The 19,474-nt window shown below is 39.8% G+C and overlaps 1 non-coding gene across 1 annotated transcript; it reads left to right on the top strand.

The window, feature by feature from the left end:
• Positions 1-10,765: 10,765 nt before the first annotated feature.
• On the top strand, positions 10,766-10,872 carry LOC141654162 (small nucleolar RNA R71). The gene has a single exon (XR_012547728.1). It is a non-coding gene; the product is annotated as a small nucleolar RNA R71 (small nucleolar RNA).
• Positions 10,873-19,474: the final 8,602 nt, after the last annotated feature.

Genomic DNA, 19,474 nt, shown 5'->3' with positions numbered 1-19,474 from the left:
TGTTACTTTTAGAAAGTAAAGAGCTTGCAACTTACAAAGAAATTGTTTGATTCAAGTTGATTACTTCTGGAAAGTAATGAACATATGACTTACATGAGAGTGTTTACGTCACAACTCAATACAAGGCTTAGAGCCATGAAAATCCGAAATAAATTCCAAGTGAATTGTTAGATATCAAAGCTTGATTGGTAGCAAAGGGCTTTACACTAGTTGAAATGCTTAAGTCTATTTGGATCTTCTTAGGGATTGTGTTTCATTATGAGATACATATATAGCGAGTGAATCTAAAACCCACTTCTTCAATTAGAAGGAATGTATTCAATACATGTCTTGGGTTTTGTAGATTCTTGCCATCCTAAGATAATGTGAAACTTAAGAGAGGGTCTTAAGTAGAACATCAATGAGTTGGAATCAATGTTTTGATCATGTTAAAAAACTTTTCTCGATAAGTCGAGAAGTTGTGTTTATACATGGAGTTTAGTGGAGTTACGGTAATTTTAATTAGTCTTATATGTGGATGACATATTGATCGTTGGGAATGATTTAAGACTTATGAAGTATTATAATACATCTTTAATATCCAGATTTATGGAGATAAATCCACATGAAATTAGCGCCAAATAAGAAGTCTTATGTTGATAAGATTCATGATTAGTTCAATCGAATTGAACATATTTGATTGATTCCATTTCCTTCCGCTGCCGAATCAATTAAATAAGAAATGATGTATAACACTTCATATACTTTGAGTATGATGAATTGTTTCAAATCGAATTTAAGTAATAGTTACCAAGTAAGCCATAAAGATTACCCTTAAGTGCTTGCAGAAGCATTAAGGATGTAATGCAAAGTGTTTTTGATGCAATTTTGTGTAAGGGTGTTACACAAATGACAATTGACAATTGAGATTGCGCATGGTTTCCAACAAAACCATAATCAAAACACATCAGGATGGTTAAGATACCATTGTGGCTATGTTATTTAAGAAATAGATTTTCTAGAATCGTTCTAGGCAACAAAGAACAATGAGAAATATTTACAACGGAAATTGAGTACACTTGCAATCATGGGATGTGCAAGAGGGATGAGTTCCGCACACTGTAAAAACAGTGGGAGCTATTTTAAGGCATGAAAGCCTATGTCTAGATTGGATCTAGACACGTACTCAGAAAGTTTTGTAATGCAAATGTATACATTACAAAGGAAAACGAGAATGTAGTAAGGTTGAGTAAGGTACAAGAAGTTGATAAAACCTACTAACCAAAGCCTTCTCATAGGCTGAACATGATCAGTCATGTCATATGTCATTTCAATTGCATTGAGATGAACAACTACATATAAGATGAAAATTGATTATAAAAATATGAAGTAGTAATCAGGTATTAACTATTCATATGTGATAATCACATTTGTCGTTCGAGGTTTTTAAATCTAAAAACTCCTTTTATACCTTGTTACATTCAAACGGGTTGTAGAGACAATATTGAACCCCGTTAAAGTGAACCCGGATTAACATGGTATTTGCCCATAGTCACTTGTATGAGGTGACGTCTCGAAGTGACTAGAGTGTGATGCGATTGATGGCAAGTTCAAGTGCCATAGAGTCATGTGAGATGACTAGTCGATCACATAGGCAGACTGTTAGGAACACTTTGTCGGGCTAATGACCGCTTATAGAGTTCTGGCAAATTTATATAGCCTGGTCGTGGCGAGAGCTACTATAGTATTCTAATGAGTCGATTCTTTTGACTAAAGACTGTTCGCCTAAGGTGGCACGTTTGATTAACTTTGATTTGTGTTACTACGACCTTCGTAAATGGGGTCAAATGGGCATATTTTGGGTTATGATGGCTGTGGCTAGTCGAAGGGAATAAGTGCGATAGGAATTGTCCACCCCCTTGTCAGGGTTAAAATAATATCTCAGGGCCACTCGAGGAGTAATGAACTGGAAATGCGTGGCCACGCTCGGAAGGTATCTATGGTAGATAATTCCGGTCAATCAGTTATTCTCCAGATCGAGGAAACCACTCTCGATATGATCACTTGCAAGTACGACTTGAAAGACACCTTGCATTGAATGGGAGATAGCACTAGGACAAGAGAATTGGTGACGCACACTTGTCGAGGACAAGTTGGAGATTGTTGGAATAAGTGTCCTCCGACAATAATGCGATCACAACTGTTGATCCTAATGATCACATGTTTAAATCTCATTTTAAGAATACATGTGGGATGTAATGTTTTACAGTCAACTGGTCCACACATATCGGTAATGATTGGCTTACTAGAGTTTGACATTATTGTCGTGCGACGGTGGTGATCAGTTGATCCCCTTAGGTCATACCTATAGGGAAATACTCTTAATTGATTATTTAGTTAATCGTATGCCGATACGGGTTAATTAAATTGCTTAAAATTGACGGATTATTTTATGAGTAAAGTTAACGTGTCTTACTGTAATTCGATTAAATTGGATACGGTCTAAGTAATCGAATTGTTTTATTACTTAGATTAAAATATTGTTTACGAAACAATTGAAACAGAATGAATAATTTATTATAAATACAAGTTGTTGTAGTTTATAATTGTATGACCCATTTTGGTACAAGTAATTGTGAATTACTAATTATTTTTGTATGTGACATATTTAATTTATATGATGATTTTTAATATGTTAAAAATGCATTATAATGTAACATGTCATGTAACATGTCACATATGTCACATTTGACAAATGACAAAAAATAAAATGGACCACCATATTATATGGGGTGACCGAAAATGGAGGGTTAAGGGTGAGTGTGCCTAAATTAAGTTGTTTAGTGGAAGGCGTCATGATTAACCTCTACATGATAGGGTTGCATGCCTACCCCTTGAATAGAACAACCTAAAAAAGCAAATGTGCATGCATTGGCACCCTCTTTCCTCCCTCCTAAAACCGGTTCCCCCTTCCCCCTTATTGATGTGAATTGTTCTCATTTTAATTATTATTCATTCCACTATTCTACTATTTTTCTAGAGTAAGAAAAATACTACCATTCCCTACAATTTTTGAAATGAACTTAGAGAAAGAAACCTCATAAAATTATTCCCTCTTGAACCGATTTTTCAAGAGCAAAATAACAATTTATTTGTGTCATTTTAAGAAAGGATTTTATTATTACTAGTCTTATGTTAATAAAATCTATTAAGGGTATTCCTTGGGTATATGCATTTGGGAGAGGTTCTAATTTGGACCTTTTGTTCATCCATTTTAAGGAAAGCTCAAGAACTAACAAATAGGTGAATTTGTTGGTGCCCAAAATGGCCGAACATTTGATGGTGAGAAAACGATTTTTTCATCTTTTGTTATTTAGTTTGCATGCATAAGATCAACAATTTATTTTATGACTAAATAAATCATTTCATATATGAATATGTAAATTAATGAGATTAATAATTTCTAACAGGAAGAAGAGGACGTGTGGGTCTGTAACACAATCCGAGCGTCCAAGGGTCCGGATGGGCGGATTCTGAGGTGGCTGGACGGGCGGCCTGCTTGGTTTGGACGAGCGTCCTGGGATGCTCCTGGACGGGCGTCCCTATGGGAAGGACGCTCGGATTTTTGCAGTGTTGGACGGGCGTCCTGCCTAGTTGGACGAGCGGATCTCGTCCCAGCCTTCTTTTTCTTCTTTTCTTCTTTCGTCCTCCAATAATCCTCCGGGATCTTGTCAGAGATGCAAGGATTTCTTCATCATTTCCCATCTACTATAATATGTACAAATGCCTTCTAGTCTTGTCTTCTCTTTGATGCTTGGTCATTAGATTCGATCAATTTAGCTCTATTTTGCTATGAAAATGCAAGGTTTGCACTCCTCTCCTACCAAGGGAACAAAACCTCAAAGAATATGCAAAACAAAGGACTAAAGATAGTAAATGACCCAAATATGCACTAAAAATCATAGGAACGAGGCTAATTCAAGGACTAAATATGCTCAAATAATGGTCACATCAAATATCCCCAAACCGAACCTTTGCTCGTCCCGAGTAAAGAGGTGACAAAAACTAGGACCCTTATTTAAACTATTCTACTAATATAGCCGACATGAGACAATTAGCGGGTCTCATTCCGCCCCTTCCACTCACAACAAGATAACCATGAGGTAGGGTTCTTTCTTGCAAGGCAAGGTGGGTCTTGCCAAAATGGCGACACATCCAAACATTAAAGTACACAAAATCAAGTAATGGATGCATCTACAAAAGAATAGCCACTTCCCTCATCTAAGTGGCGGAAATTATCTAAAGGGGAAGCAATTCAAGGGTACACACTCCTTCATAGATGCAATTTCTTCAAACTACTAAGCCTAGAAGGATACCAATAAATCACCTCCAAGTTGTGTCAAGCTAGGGTACCTTTGTACTCAATCGTTAAATGCTTTTGTCAAGAATAGACTCCCTATGGTGTTAGAAACACTGGAGGATCGCGGAATTCCCCCTCTTGCCTAGACAAGAAGAAGGGTCGTCCCCTCTCTACCATGCACAAAAGTGGATACGATGGATAAAGGAATCAATAGAATTTTGAGTTTCATTTGGGAGTTTGCTTTTGTTGTTGTTTTTCCCCCCAATTTCTTGTGGCATATAACATTTGAGAACACTTTCTTTTTGTCATTTCTTTTGATTTTTGGCATTTCAATACTTGACAATTTTTCAACTTTTTGCATTTTCTTTTGAACATTTTCAAAGTCACCCCATTTGTAGAGAGGGTTCTTTATATTTGAAGCATAGAAGTTTTCATTTTTGTTACTCCTCTTTTCTTTTGATGCATTTGCAAACTTTTTCTTTTCTTTTCTTTTCATTTCTTAAACTCAAATTTTTGAACAATTTCTTTTTGTGCACATTCCCTTTGATAACAAAATGTATGGTAGAACATGGATGAATGATGGTTGCATGGTTTCAAGGGTCACCTTGGAATAAACGGTAGCCAAGGAGTTATCACACCACAAGGTACTCTTGACTAGGCCTTAATCCATGGGTCAAAGGATACTAGCATGACACATCCTAGGGTGTTTTACAAGCATTCTAACAAGCAAAGTCTTAAGAAGAAAAAGCATCTACTAGGACCTATATACACTTGTCAAGCTTCCCAAATAGACGGTTTCACCAAATTTTTCTAACATGCAAACTACATGCCATGATGCAACTAACATTTATACATCCTAATGCATGTGCTTCTACCAACTAGTATGTCAAATAATCTAAATGCAATCCTAAATTCACATTGTTTTTACCGCATCAATCAAAATAAAGCCACATAGTCATTAACATAAAGAGCAAAAAGGAGATTGGAAAGATCATACCATGCGGTCTTCAATATCCTCATGTCTCGGATGTGGCGTAGTCAATCAATGTGAACAAGGGTGAACAAACACAATATATACAAAACAATATATACAAGACTACACTAAAAAGGAAATGAACATGTTTTTGATTTTTTTCAATTTTTCAATTTTTCAATTTTTTTGGATTTTTCGAAATTTTTGATTTTTTTGTATTTTGAATAAAAGTAAAGTTAGAATTTCCCATCCCCACACTAGTATGGGCATTGTCCTCAATGGCCAATACGATAGGAAATTATGCAAGCATGATGCATGATTTCTAAACTAAATGCAAACTATACTAAGCTAAACTACATGATGCATGTGTTTTTGTTATGGCGGAGAGCATAATTTAAATTATCTCCCGATGCATATGCATGGACTTCCCCAAACCAAAATAGACATTATTTCTAACGTCTTGAATTTCGGGGTAGTTCATGCACATGGAATGCAATGCATGAAACTACAAATTGTCATTTTGGATTTTATAAGTTGGGAACAATAAAAAGAACACCTTAATGAAGCGAAGGTGTTAGTCCTCCATGTTGCTAGGACTCCAGAAACAAATGATCAAAATAGAATAAAGAAAACAAAAGAAGTAAACAAACCATAAGAGGCGTGAAAGAATGTAGGAGCCTCCAAGGCTTGCTAATCCTCCATCATATCATCATTATCATCATCTTCCTCCATAGATGTGGAATCATCTCCACTCCCACTTTCACTTCCTTGCTCTTCCTCACTTTCCTCTTCTAGAGCTTGAGCTTCTTCTTCTTGAACCTCTTCTTGAACCTCTTCTTAAACCTCTTCTTCTTGAGCACCACCCTCTTCAACAACCATCTCCTCTCCACCCGGTCTTCCACCACTAGAGGTGCTAGGAAAGAAAACTTCCCTATCCGCCCAACTAGGCAAAGGACATGATGGATCAAGGAGTCCTTGCCTAGCTAGATGTAGGAGGGGCGGATATTGTGCCTTGTAAGCATCCACTCTATCATTGTAAGCTTGCTTGTGCATTTCCCTCATGAGTAGAGTCATGTAATCATTTCCTACCTCGACATCCTTGGGTTTGAACTCGTGATACTCAAATGGGTAGGGTGGTGTGATAATGGAGGAGGAGGGCTTGTCAATCTCGCCTCTTTGTTGTTGAATAATATACTCAGTCTCCTCGGAGAGTGGAAGAAGGTAGTTCGGTCGGTGAACACTCAATCGACAAATTTTTGAACACAAGGTGAAGGATCTAGCCTCATTGGTTAACCACCCATATTTGGTGTTAAGAGAATCATGCTTGACCCACTTAAACTTGTGAATCATGGTGTCCATATCAATGAGATGGCCTCCTTTAACCGCCACATAAGTGTTGTCTTTGTTGAAATTTGGGTTAAATTGCTTGGCCAAATGGGTAACTAGTCCTCCATTTACAATGAAAGCGGTGCCCTCTTTTCCACAATCAACATTAAGCCATCGTTCAACCAAAAGTCTTAGAGCATTATATGGCTTAGTATATTCCCTTCCTATGTTCAAGGTCGACTCAAGAAGAACACAATCGAGCTTTGTAAGATGATTAGTGCCATTTCTTGCTATCAAAGTATTTCCAATGACCTTATGCCACACTCTAATGCCCGGATGGTGGACTAATAGAGCACGACAATCATGAAAGCACACAAATTTCTTTCGGGAAATTGCCTCCCAAAGAGGAGCAGGGTCATACTTGTCGGGGAGCTTTGTATATTTCGGAGTATCGCTAAGGCCTAAAATCTTACTCAATTCGCCATAAGTGATGCGTCTATCAACATTAGCAAGACGAAACTCGACGTGGGTTCTAGTCTCCACCCTTGTGACTTTCAAGGAACTTAAAAATTCCAAGGTGAGGGAGGGGTATGCCAATTCCTTCATGGTAAACAATTTACCCAATCCCATAGCCTCAAAAAAGGTTTTGGTTTGTTCAAGAACACCCAACTTTGTCAAAGCATCTTCACAAATAAATTTTGTAGGCATAATGGTCTTCTTAGCAAAGAGAACAAATTTATCCCTATGAGAGTCGGAAGTGAAAATTACCTCCGGATAATCGGATAATTGCTCAATGACCGGAGTTGTTGATGTTGTAGCTTTCATAGGGGGACCTTGTTGAACCTCCAACCTTGCCTCATGGACTACCAATGCCTTTGACAATTGTTTTGCTTGAAGAGTTTGTTGCCTTTTTGAAAGTGTCTTCTTTGGGGGTGCCTTGTTACCTCCTTTAGTTCTTGCCATTCTTGATTACACCAAAGAAAGATTAAAATCTCCAATTTGTAGTTATGCCCAAATCGATTTAAGATGAAAGAATGTTGCTTTGTATCTTAAAAATCGACTCAAAAGTTGAATATTTTGGTGTTTAAATCAATTGTTGTTGCAAAAGGAGTGATTAATTTTTGTTGTGACGAAGTTTGGATTTGATTTTGTTGAATTTGGTTGAGGAAATTTGGTTTTGTTGATGGAGAGGATGAGGGTTTTTGGGGTTTTTGGGTAGTGGGTAGTGTTTGAATGTACAAGAAATGAGAATGAATGAGGGAAAAGGGTTTAAAAGACCCGTTATTTTTGAAATAGCAGCAGGGGACGAGCGGATCAGGGATCTGGACGCTCGGATTCTTCGTGTTTTGCCTCAGGAAAGGACGCCACAGGACGAGCGTCTTTTAGCAAGGACGAGCGGATTTTTCGATTTGAGACGAGCGGATTCCTGGACGGACGCTCGGATTCCGTTACAGGGTGATTCTTCAAAATTCAACAGCAGAAAGACGAGCGTCTTTGCTGTAAGACGAGCGTCCAGAATCAGACGAGCGGATTCATAATTGAGACGCTCGGATTCTGTGACAGACCATTTTTTGAATTCTACAGCTCTGCCAGACGAGCGGATTCTCCTTTTGGCCGCTCGGATTCCTCATGACGAGCAGACTGTCCGTTTGGACGCCCAAATTCTTCCTTGTCCACACGGATTCAGGTCCATCCGTGGGTACTGCATAACCCGTATCATTTTCATTCTTCAATTCTCGTGTTCTTCATTGTAGGGGCCCTACAAAGGCATGAATAGCCTAGGTAATTTCTATCCCCACACTAAGTCAAAGCACTACACATCAATAAAATCATAAGTCCCTCCCTCACTTCTCTCAAAATGATGAATATCTTGATCAAGGCACAAAAATATAAATCCAAAAATGACAAAAATGCAATGTAAAAATTGAAATGCAAGTTAGGGAGTTAGAATATTTACAAATGGTGGTTTAGGGAGGACTCCACCAAACTCTCACCAATGTGAGATGTCAAGGGGGCATGTTCAAGGTGTTGTTGATGTTACTCAACACCTTGAAGAAGTAGTCAAAAGGTTGTTCATTATCATGATAAAGATCCTCAATAGATCTTTGCACTTGTTGTTCTCCTTGATGGTCTTGGTTCATAGAATTACCAATGTAGGGATTGAATATCCCTTCGAACTCATCATCCCAAAGACCGCAAACTTCGTCTACTTGATCATTAAAAATTTCTTGAGTTGATAGAGACAACTCTCCTTCCTTCTTGTTTTGGCCAGTAAGGCCATCCTCTTCACTTGTCATGGGTGAGCTTTTCAAGCTCTCTTTTTTGCTATTCCCTTGCTCATTGAATGGAGCATCATCAACTTTCTTTTTCCATTGGAATTCCGACTTCTTCCTATCATCCTTCCGGCTATAGTGATCAACCATAAAGCATGGTTCATGCAAATGGGGAGCTCTCATGGTCTTGTCAAGATTGAAAGTAATGGTTTCATCTCCCACTTCAAGGGTAAGCTCTCCGTGCTTCACATCTATCACCGCACCCGCGGTGTGTAAGAAAGGTCTACCGAGGATGATCGGAATATTGGAGTCTTCTTCCATGTCAACAATGACAAAGTCCGCCGGGATGAAGAATTTGCCAATTCTCACGGGAACATCTTCCCATATCCCTAACGGTGTCTTCGTCGATCTATCGGCCATTTGGAGTGTGATGTTGGTACATTTAAGCTCTCCCATCCCTAGCCTTTTACTAATCGAATACGGCATAACACTCACGCTTGCTCCTAGATCACACAAAGCCTTGTTGATCGTGGTGTCGCCAATGGTACATGGTATTGAGAAGCTTCCCGGATCCTTGAGTTTCGGAGGTGAACTCCCTTGAAGGATTGCACTACTCACCTTAGTGAAGGCGATAGTTTCAAGCTTCCGGATCAACTTCTTTTTCGTAAGGATGTACTTCATGTACTTTGCATAGGCCGGCACGTGATTGATTAATTCCGTGAAAGGAATCGAGACTTCCAAATTTTTCACAATTTCCATGAATTTTCCAAGTTGGTCATCGAACTTAGGCTTAGCTTGACGACTTGGGAATGGAAGTCTAATCACAATGGGCTCCTTCTCCTTGGCCTTTTCTTCATTTTTCTTTGAAACTTCTTGTTTTGTTGGTTCATTTTCCTTAGAGTTTTGCACAACTCCTTCTTTGTCACTAGCTTCCACAACTTCATCCTCAACTTGCTTCTTTGGTCCTTCATATCTCGTACCACTCCTCAAGTGAATGGCACTAACCGTTTCATGTCTTGGGGGATTACCTTGAGGCGGTAATTGCCCTTTTTGTCTTTGAGAGTTTGAAGATGCTAGTTGGGTCAATTAAATTTCCAACATTTTTGTGTGGGCTAGGATGTTGTTGATGGTGATGTCTTTTCTTTGTTATCTTTTTGCATTTGAGTGAAAAATTCTTGTTGATTCTTTTGCATTTGGAGGACTGCTTTTTGAACATCAAAACCTTGGTCATTTTGTTGATTGTATGGAGTTTGATTTTGGTAACCTTGGTTTTGGTTGAAAAAGGGTCTTTGATTTTGGTTTCTCATGGGAGGTGGGGTGTATGTTTGTTGAGGGTTTTGAACATTTTGGCTTTTGTATGAGAGATTTGGGTGGAATTTGGTGTTTTCATTGTAATAGTTAGAATAAGGGGTACCACTCTTGTATGCTTGAAAAGCATTCACTTGCTCATTTGTTCCCCTACATTCACTTTGGTCATCTCCCAAAGTTCCACAATTCTCACATATCCCACTTGGGATTGATGAAGATACTACCATGGCATTAACATGATGCTTTGGTGATTTTGAGGCTTCTTCAAGTTTAGCCATAGCCTTTTCAAACTTCAAGTTAATGGTATCAATATGAGCACTAAGTTGAGCACCTAATTGAGTAATAGAGTCCACTTCATGCTTTCCTCCTCTAGTAGCCTTGCGAGGTCTACTATATTATGAATTATGTGCCGCCATTTCCTCAATCTTGTTCCAAGTTTGATTGTCGTCAACTTCGGTGAACATACCATTTGATCCCATGTTGAGAATGTTTCTTGAGTCTTCATAAAGACCATTCCAAAATTGTTGTACCAAGAACCACTCGCTAAGTCCATGATGAGGACATGAGCGACAAATTCCTTTGAACCGCTCCCAAGCTTCATATAAAGATTCTTCATCCCTTTGCTTAAAACCCGTAATTTGAGCTCTTAGCATGTTAGTCTTTTCCGGGGGGTAGAATTGTTTATAGAAAGCTAGAGCCAACTTCTTCCAAGAGTCAATTCCAAGAGTAGCCTTATCAAGGCTTTTCAACCATTGTTTTGCGGTGCCAATTAGAGAAAAAGGGAATAAAACCCATCGAATTTGGTCTTGAGTTACACCGGTTTGTGAAATCGCATCACAATAGTCACAAAAAGTTTCCATATGGGAATGAGGGTCTTCACTAGGCATCCCCCCAAATTGGCTTCTTTCGACTAATTGGATAAATGTGGATTTTGCAATGAAATTTTCGGTTAAGTGTTGTGGTGGGGGAGTACCATTGGGTAGGTTCTCCTCGGTTGGTACGGAATGTGATGAAAACTTAGGCATTGTGGGTTGATTTTGTGATTGATTTTGTGTTGGGTTCTCCTCACCTTCTCTTGCAAAAGGGTTGATGAACTCAATAGTATTTGGTTGAATATCTACAACCTCACCAATACCTCTCAAAGTACCTCTAGCAAGTCTTCTATTGGTAGTCAAAGTCCTTTCAATTTCGTGATCTTCTAAACATGCAAAATATCAAACAAATCGAAAACAATTAGAACAAACCTTGAGGAGCTTTACTTCCCCAAGGCAAAGAAAGACACAACTAATAACAATCTAAGAAAATCAAATCAAGTTAACACCGTCCCCGGCAACGGCGCCATTTTTGGTCGGACTCACTTGGAGCTTAACTTTCGGTTACTTGTCGTTAGGAGCACCTAGACCAAAACAATATTTATAACTTCACAAACAACTCTACTATTAGTAAAGAGGCAAGTAAAGGTCGGATCCCAAGGGACGGGTATTGATGTAGGATTTTCGATTGCAAGTAGCGGTGTCTAGGGGTGTCACAATTTGGGTTGATGTAAGAAGATCACTAAACTAAATGACAATTAAAGTAAACAAGCAAGATGATTAAAATGAGATTGTAAACAATTGATTAAAAGCACTAGGGTGTCATGGGATCATAGGGGATTCATGGGAATTGATCATACAAACATATTCTCAAATTATAAGCAAGCAATTATTGTTGTGATGGATCGAGTTGGTTTATATCTTACAATCCTAGGAAGGTTTGGGTCCCTGAGCCGAATCGATTAGATTGTACAACACCTACAAGTCGACTTAATCCTCCCTACTCAACTATATGCATGGTCTAATGAGACTCGAGTTGGTTTATATCTTTCAAGTCTCCTTGAAAAAATAAGTGATGGGTAAAAAATGCAAGGATTCATAGGCTCGCATTTCATCAAACATAACATGTGCATAAGTTGAGATCACAACAAGCAAGCAAATAAATTATGAAAACATATTAATTTAAGCATGAATCATCTTCCATGTTGGTTTCCCCTAATTACCCATTAACCCTAGTTAAGGAAACTACTCACTCATTATCAAGTTTAACATGTTAACAAGGTTGTCATTCATATTAACAAAGCAAAACATGATGAATAAATGAAGATGATTAACAATAATTAAAAGGGATTAAGAGGATTATACCTACTAATGATTCCAAAATAAAGCAAAGAATAATAGAAGTACTTGATGAATGAGTGAAAGGTTATCAATCTCCCAATAATAACCCAAATAATCTTCAATTACCCAAAATAATAGATGAACAAAAGAGAAATTAAGGAAATGAGATTTGTATTAAGACTTGATTGGAAGTTGATTACAAGATTAAAGAGAGATTAGAATAATATAAACTACACTAAACATTGATAAGAAGAACATGATTTTCTAATTAGACTAATGGGGTATTTATAGTGGGGATTAGGTACACAAATTAGGGTTTACTAAGGGCTTAAATGACGATTAAGTCCTTGAGGAATCGCTCCTCTCTAGAGAGATGCGAGTCTCCTTTGTGCCGGTCTTTCACAAATATGCGCATCTATCATGGAGGGAAGAAGAGGACGTGTGGGTCTGTAACACAATACGAGCGTCCAAGGGTCGGGACGGGCGGATTCTGGGGTGGCTGGACGGGCGGCCTGCTTGGTTTGGACGAGCGTCCTGGGAGGCTCCTGGACGGGCGTCCCTATGGGAAGGACGCTCGGATTTTTGCAGTGTTGGACGGGCGTCCTACCTGGTTGGACGAGCGGATCTCGTCCCAGCCTTCTTTTTCTTCTTTTCTTCTTTCTTCCTCCAATAATCCTCCGTGATCTTGTCGGAGATGCAAGGATTTCTTCATCATTGCCCATCTACTATAATATGTACAAAGGCCTTCTAGTCTTGTCTTTCTTTTTGATGCTTGGTCATTAGATTCGATCAATTTAGCTCTATTTTGTTATGAAAATGCAAGGTTTGCACTCCTCTCCTACCAAGGGAACAAAACCTCAAAGAATATGCAAAACAAAGGACTAAAGATAGGAAATGACCCAAATATGCACTAAAAAGCATAGGAACGAGGCTAATTCGGGGACTAAATATGCTCAAATAATGGTCGCATCACTTAAACTTTCGGTGTGGATCGACAGTTAGGAGAGCTCCGACTGGTTTGAGCACCAAGTCTCCTTCTTTGATGTTCCCGGGCTTAACCCGTTTATTAAAGGCTCGTTTGATACGTGCCTGATATATCTACACATTATGTAGCGCTCGCAATCTTCGTCTATCCAAGAGGATGAGTTCCTCATATCTATCTCTATTCCATTCAGCCTCTGGAATTTGACTTTTGAGCAAGATGCGTAGGGACGGAATTTCTAGTTCAACTGGCTGTACAACTTCCATGCCATAAGTTAGAAGGAAAGGAGTGGCCCCAGTGGGCGTCCTAACTGATGTGCGATAACCCCATAACGCAAAAGGTATTTTGATAGGCCAATATCGATAATTGACGATCATTTTCTTGAGGATTGTGACGACATTTTTTTTAGCTGCCTCCACCGCGCCATTAGTTTGAGGTCTATAAGGCGAGGAGTGGTGGTGTTTGATTTTTTATTTGGCTAGCAATTGTGCAGCTTCGGCTTGGAAATGTGACACATTGTTAGTGATGATCTCATGTGGGCAACCATATCGACAGATGATAATGGTTTGTATGAACTTTGCCACATGTTTAGCTGTAAGAGCAGTGTAGGATGCTGCCTCGACCCATTTGGTAAAATAGTGGATAGTTGCTAAAATGAAACAGTGACCTCCTGTTCCGGCTGGAGTGATTTTCCCAATGATGTCGAGTTCCCAAGCAGAAAACGGCCAGGGAGATGTCATGGTGTAAAGCATTGAGGGAGGCACGTGTTGCACATTCCCGAAGATTTGGCAATTATGGCAATGTCTAACGTATTTAATACAATATGACTCCATTGTCGTCCAGTAATATCCTAGACGCGTGATTTTCTTTGCCATCATGGGTCCACTCATATGAGGACCACATTCTCTATCGTGAACTTCTTCCGTCAATTTTTGTGCGGCCTGTGAATGATCAAGGCAACGCAAGACTACACCAAGAGGTGTTCTTTTGTACAATTCACCTTGCATGAGAAGGTATTGAGAGGCTAGTAAGCATATGGCGCGTTGTCCCCTCTTATCCATATCTGGTGGGTATATACCATTGAGTTTGAAGTTTAGAATGGCTTGAAACCAAGGTTCCCCTGGACATTCTTCCTCATCTGTAAGGTGATGTACATAGGCTGGTTCTGACCGTCGTTCGATGCATAAAGGCATTTCAACCATGTTGTCTGGCATATTAATCAAAGATGCTAGTTTTGCAAGAGCGTCTGCAAATTGATTCTCTTCACGAGGCAGGTGTAGATAAGTGACCTGATCGAAGAATTGGACAACTTGATCTATCCTAGCCTGATAGGGTGCTAGACTTTCACTCTGAATTTTCCAAGATCCTGTAATTTGGTTAATGATCAAGGATGAGTCTCCGTGAACTCGAAGATTCTTGATGCCTAAACTTACTCCTGCTTGTAGACCAATGAGGCAAGCTTCGTATTCTGCTGCGTTATTTGTCACCTCAAAGTCGAGTTTGACAGAAAGTGGTGTATGCTCGCCTCCAGGAGAAATGAGCAACACTCCTATTCCAAATCCTCTTAAATTTGATGCTCCATCAAAATAAAGATCCCAAGAGTCTACACTGGTTTGTAGTATATCCTCGTCTGGAAACGACCACATGTCTATTGCTTGGGTGTCGTTGATAGGTTTATCTGCGAAAAACTTGGCAACGGCGCGTCCTTTTATGACCTTCAGAGGTACGTATTTGAGATCGAACTCTGAGAGCATTAAGGTCCACCTTGCCAAACGTCCGTTGAGAACGGGTTTCTCGAAGAGGTATTTGACGGGATCCATTTTAGAATACACCTTGACACAGTAGCTAAGCATGTAGTGGCGTAGCTTCTTTGTTGCCCACACAAGAGCGAGGCATGTCTTTTCGAGAGGTGTGTATTTACACTCATATTCTAAGAACTTCTTACTAAGGTAGTAGATAGCTCTTTCTTCTTTCCCAATAGTTTGCGCGAGCATAGCCCCCATCGCTGTTTCGGTTAGTGTCAGATATAAACCAAGAGGTTGATCTCGTTGGGGAGGCATTAGCACGGGTGGCTTAGCCAATATCTCTTTAATCCTGTCAAATGCCTTTTGACAGTCATCGTCCCATATGGTATGATCTGTTTTCTTGAGCTTTTTGAAAATGGGTTTGCAAATCTTGGTAAGCTTCGATATGAATCGGCTTATATACTGTACTTTGCCCAGAAATACTCTAACCTCCTTCTCCGTTTGGGGTTGCGGCATTTCAATTAAAGCTTTGATCTTGGATGGATCGATTTCTATTCCCCTCTAGCAGACGACATATCCCAGAAGCTTGCCTGACGTTACTCCGAATGCACATTACTGAGGATTGAGCCTCATGTTTTACTTTCGCAGTCTTAGGAAGAATTTGCGAAGGTTATCAATATGCCCCTTCCTATCCTTGGATTTGACAATCATATCATCGACGTACACTTCTACTTCTTTATGCATCATGTCATGTAGTAAAGTGGTCGCGGTACATTGATACGTAGCCCCAACATTGATTAGCCCAAATGGCCTTACTGTATAGCAATATGTGCCCCACTAAGTGACGAAGACCGTCTTATGCATGTCTTCTATGGCGATTTTGATCTCATTATACCCTGCATACCCGTCCATGAAGGATAACAACGCGTGATCTACTGTATTATCTACCAATATATCGATGTGTGGTAGAGGGAAGTCGTCCTTGGGATTTGCTTTGTTCAAATCTCTGATATCAACACAAACCCGGATTCGCCCATCCTTTTTGGGTACGGGGACTATGTTAGCCACCCAGTCTGAATACTCGGAAACTTTGATGAACCCGGCTTTGAATTGTTTATCGACTTATTCTTTGATCTTAAGAGCCCACTTAGTCCTCATCCGACGAAGCTTCTGTTTAATAGGTTTGAAACCTGGTTTGATTGGAATTCGATGTTCTGCAATATCCCTGTCGATTCCTGGCATGTCTTTATAAGACCAAGCGAAAATGTCCTTGAACTAATGTAGGAGGTCGATGAAGTTGGCCCTTTCAGTTGGGTTTAAGGTCATCCCTATCCTAAGTTCTTGGGGTTCTAGTTCGGTTCCTACGTTGATGGGTTCGGTGTTTTCTATAACTGGTGCCCCTTCCCCCTCTTGTAGTATTTCTTTAACTATGTAGGGAGGTAATTCGACTGAGTCTGGGTCAGGATCATCCACATTATCATCATAAATAGAATTGCATTCAGAAAAACACAAAGAGTAAGCAGAATCTGATTTATTCATATTAAATTTTGAAAATAGCTCAAACAAAGAAGCCATCTGTTCAGCAGTCAGTGGCGGTAAAGGGACAGCTGCTGGGACATTTCCCAAGCTACTGTTACTATTCGATGCTATGCTAGGAGAAACAAGGGGATGGGGAGTGAAGACAGAAGAAGACTCTCTAACGACTTCTCTAGACTCAGACTCTGATTCCGACTCCGATTCCGAATCTGACTCGAACTCGTTGTCTTCCGGTTCTCCTTTGAACATCTCTCCTTCTCCAATGGTGACCTTAAAGAGCTTTTCTTGGCTATTAGTCCATTTGATCGATTTTCTCCATCCTTTCTGCTGATTTAAACTGGTGTCAGTGATTAATGCTGTGGGATTGAAATGGTCATCTTGAAGTATCATGGTAATGATCTCATCCTACGCTGCTCTGAGAAATCGGTTCTCCCCGAATAGAAGGCTAACGGCCTGTTCGTCTAAACAAGGTGTTTGACGAGTTTTGACGGTAGGAACCGTTTCTGGAGGGATGAAATAGCAATCATGGAAGACCTCAATTCCAGCTAGTTGCATTCCTCTATAGTCCCAAGGTTCGGGAAAACCGTGAAAGTATTCCTGACTCCCTTCTCTAACGAAGTATCCAGTTAGGGTAGGGAGATAGGGTCGCATCTGAATCCCTTTGTCCATACGATTTTGGAATTGGGTGAGCATTTCTAAGGCTTCCGCTTTCGTGGGCTTGTACCCCAATCCTAATGGTATCCTTTGAGAGTTTCCTTCTTCATATGGCGCGAATGTATTCTTCTTAGCAGGATTTAATGGCATTCCTGGGAAGTATCCCTGGGACTTGAGCATGTGGTTGACCACCAACTTGGAATATGGGTTGAAGTATAGAGGTGCTAGTTCGCTTTCTACAAGATTTATGCTCTGAAAGCCTCCAAGCTCATATACTGGGTCTGTGACTACTTGGTTACTTGACATTTTCTCTATTACAGCCTTGATAGGTGACGAAGTGATCGTCACTACTTTGCCATTTAGAGGAATCTTAATCTTCTGGTGTAAGGTGGATGTTACCGCTTTGGAAGCGTGAATCCAAGGCCTTCCTAGAAGTATATTGAATGATGCTTCGATATCTACTATTTGAAAATTAACCTTCGCTCGATTGGCCCTGTGGTTATAGTGAGATTGATTAGCCCTACCACTTTACGTTTGTTCCATCGTATGCTCGAACACCTTTGTTTGTAGGAGTCCAATTCGATTCTTTCATGCCCACTTGTATGCTGTTTTTAGTGGTATGACGTTCACTGCAGAGCCATCATCCACCAAAGTCATTGGTACGTTCTTCTTTAAGCATGTGACAGTGATGTATAGAGCGAGGTTATGACTGGCGCTGAAGGGAGGCAAATCTTCATCTAAAAAAGTAATTGGGTTACTTAGTTTAACTGAGTCTTGGAAAACCAAGTTGACTATGTCGTCAGGCGTAGAGTTGTGCACTACATTTAATTTAGCCAATGCTTGCAGTAAAGCTTGACGATGGAGAAATGAACTCGCAACTAGTTGCCAGACTGAAAGATCAGCCTTTGTCTTCTGCAGTTGCTTTAGCAAATGGTCAGTAGACGTATCTTCGCCATCATTTGGGGTGATGACATTGGTGTTAGTAAGTGGACCATTAGCCGTGGGACCGTTCTGAGAGACATTTTGATATGGACGCCCTGAACGAGTAAGGTGGTCTATATCTTGATCTTCGCTAGCTTTGACTATATCCTCACTAACCTTGACTAGATAGTGTTATGTGAGGTATTCATCTTCATCGTCATCGGCCCATATTCCGTTGACGATACTGAGCTCTCTCAATTTGATGATTTCGGCTTCTAGACTGATTATTTGCTCGACTAGGTTGTCAACTACCGTGACTATCTCTTGCATTGTAGATTCTTGAGATAGACTTGGAGTCAGTGACACGTTCTCCCTAGGTATGGTGTCGGGATTGGGTAGAGATTCCACTACAGCTTCCAACTCCGAAACTTGCCTACTCACACTTTTTGCCCATGTGATAAAATCGGCGATGATAGGAGAAATGGTGGAATAACTTCCCTCATCTTCTATTGCATGAATCTCATCCTCGATTGGAGAGATGAGGTGTGTGACACCCTCACTTATCGCGGAAAAGTAAACACGTAATTCTAGAATAAAACTGCATGGATATGTTTGTAATAGGTTCAATTGGGTAAAAACCTGTAATTTTTAAAACCTGAACCTGTTATAAAGATATCCAAATTGGAAGGTGTCAAACATACAAGGTCTAACTAGAAGTGTCATAACATAACCATCGCTAAAGTCGCGAATAGCAAATTATACAACCAAATGTAAAGAGGGAGACATATGTCCCTAAAATGTATGTGACCTAAAAAGTGTTTAAGGGTCACAATAAAATAAAGCCAATCTAGGTTCCAGGGTTTCTTTGCTCGCTAGCTCGTCCGTGTACCCCATATATGCATCACCTACCTGTCATTCGCATTTTATACAAATACGAAAGCCACAGTCAGTGGGGAGTAACTCCGAGTTCTCCCAGCCACGAAATGTCATAATTAATATAACATGTAAACATAAAAATATGAATACGAATCACACAATGCCTTAGCATATAGATGCTAGACAATCGTGCTTATCATGTGAACAACAATATAACAACACATAGTCCTAGCATGTGAATACTAGACCGACTCAAGCTACACTATCATGTGAGTCAAATAACACACGGGAATCCAGACTCTATCAACCATAGCCGGCTTGCATCTCACCTTCTACGATTCATAGAATCATCAAACAAGAAAGGGCAATATATCTAGAGACAGGCATA

The sequence above is a fragment of the Silene latifolia genome, chromosome 4, assembly GCF_048544455.1.
Source record: "Silene latifolia isolate original U9 population chromosome 4, ASM4854445v1, whole genome shotgun sequence".
Taxonomy (NCBI): domain Eukaryota; kingdom Viridiplantae; phylum Streptophyta; class Magnoliopsida; order Caryophyllales; family Caryophyllaceae; genus Silene; species Silene latifolia.
The sequence above is the reverse complement of the archived record's forward strand: the minus strand, read 5'-3'. Positions and strand labels throughout refer to the sequence as shown.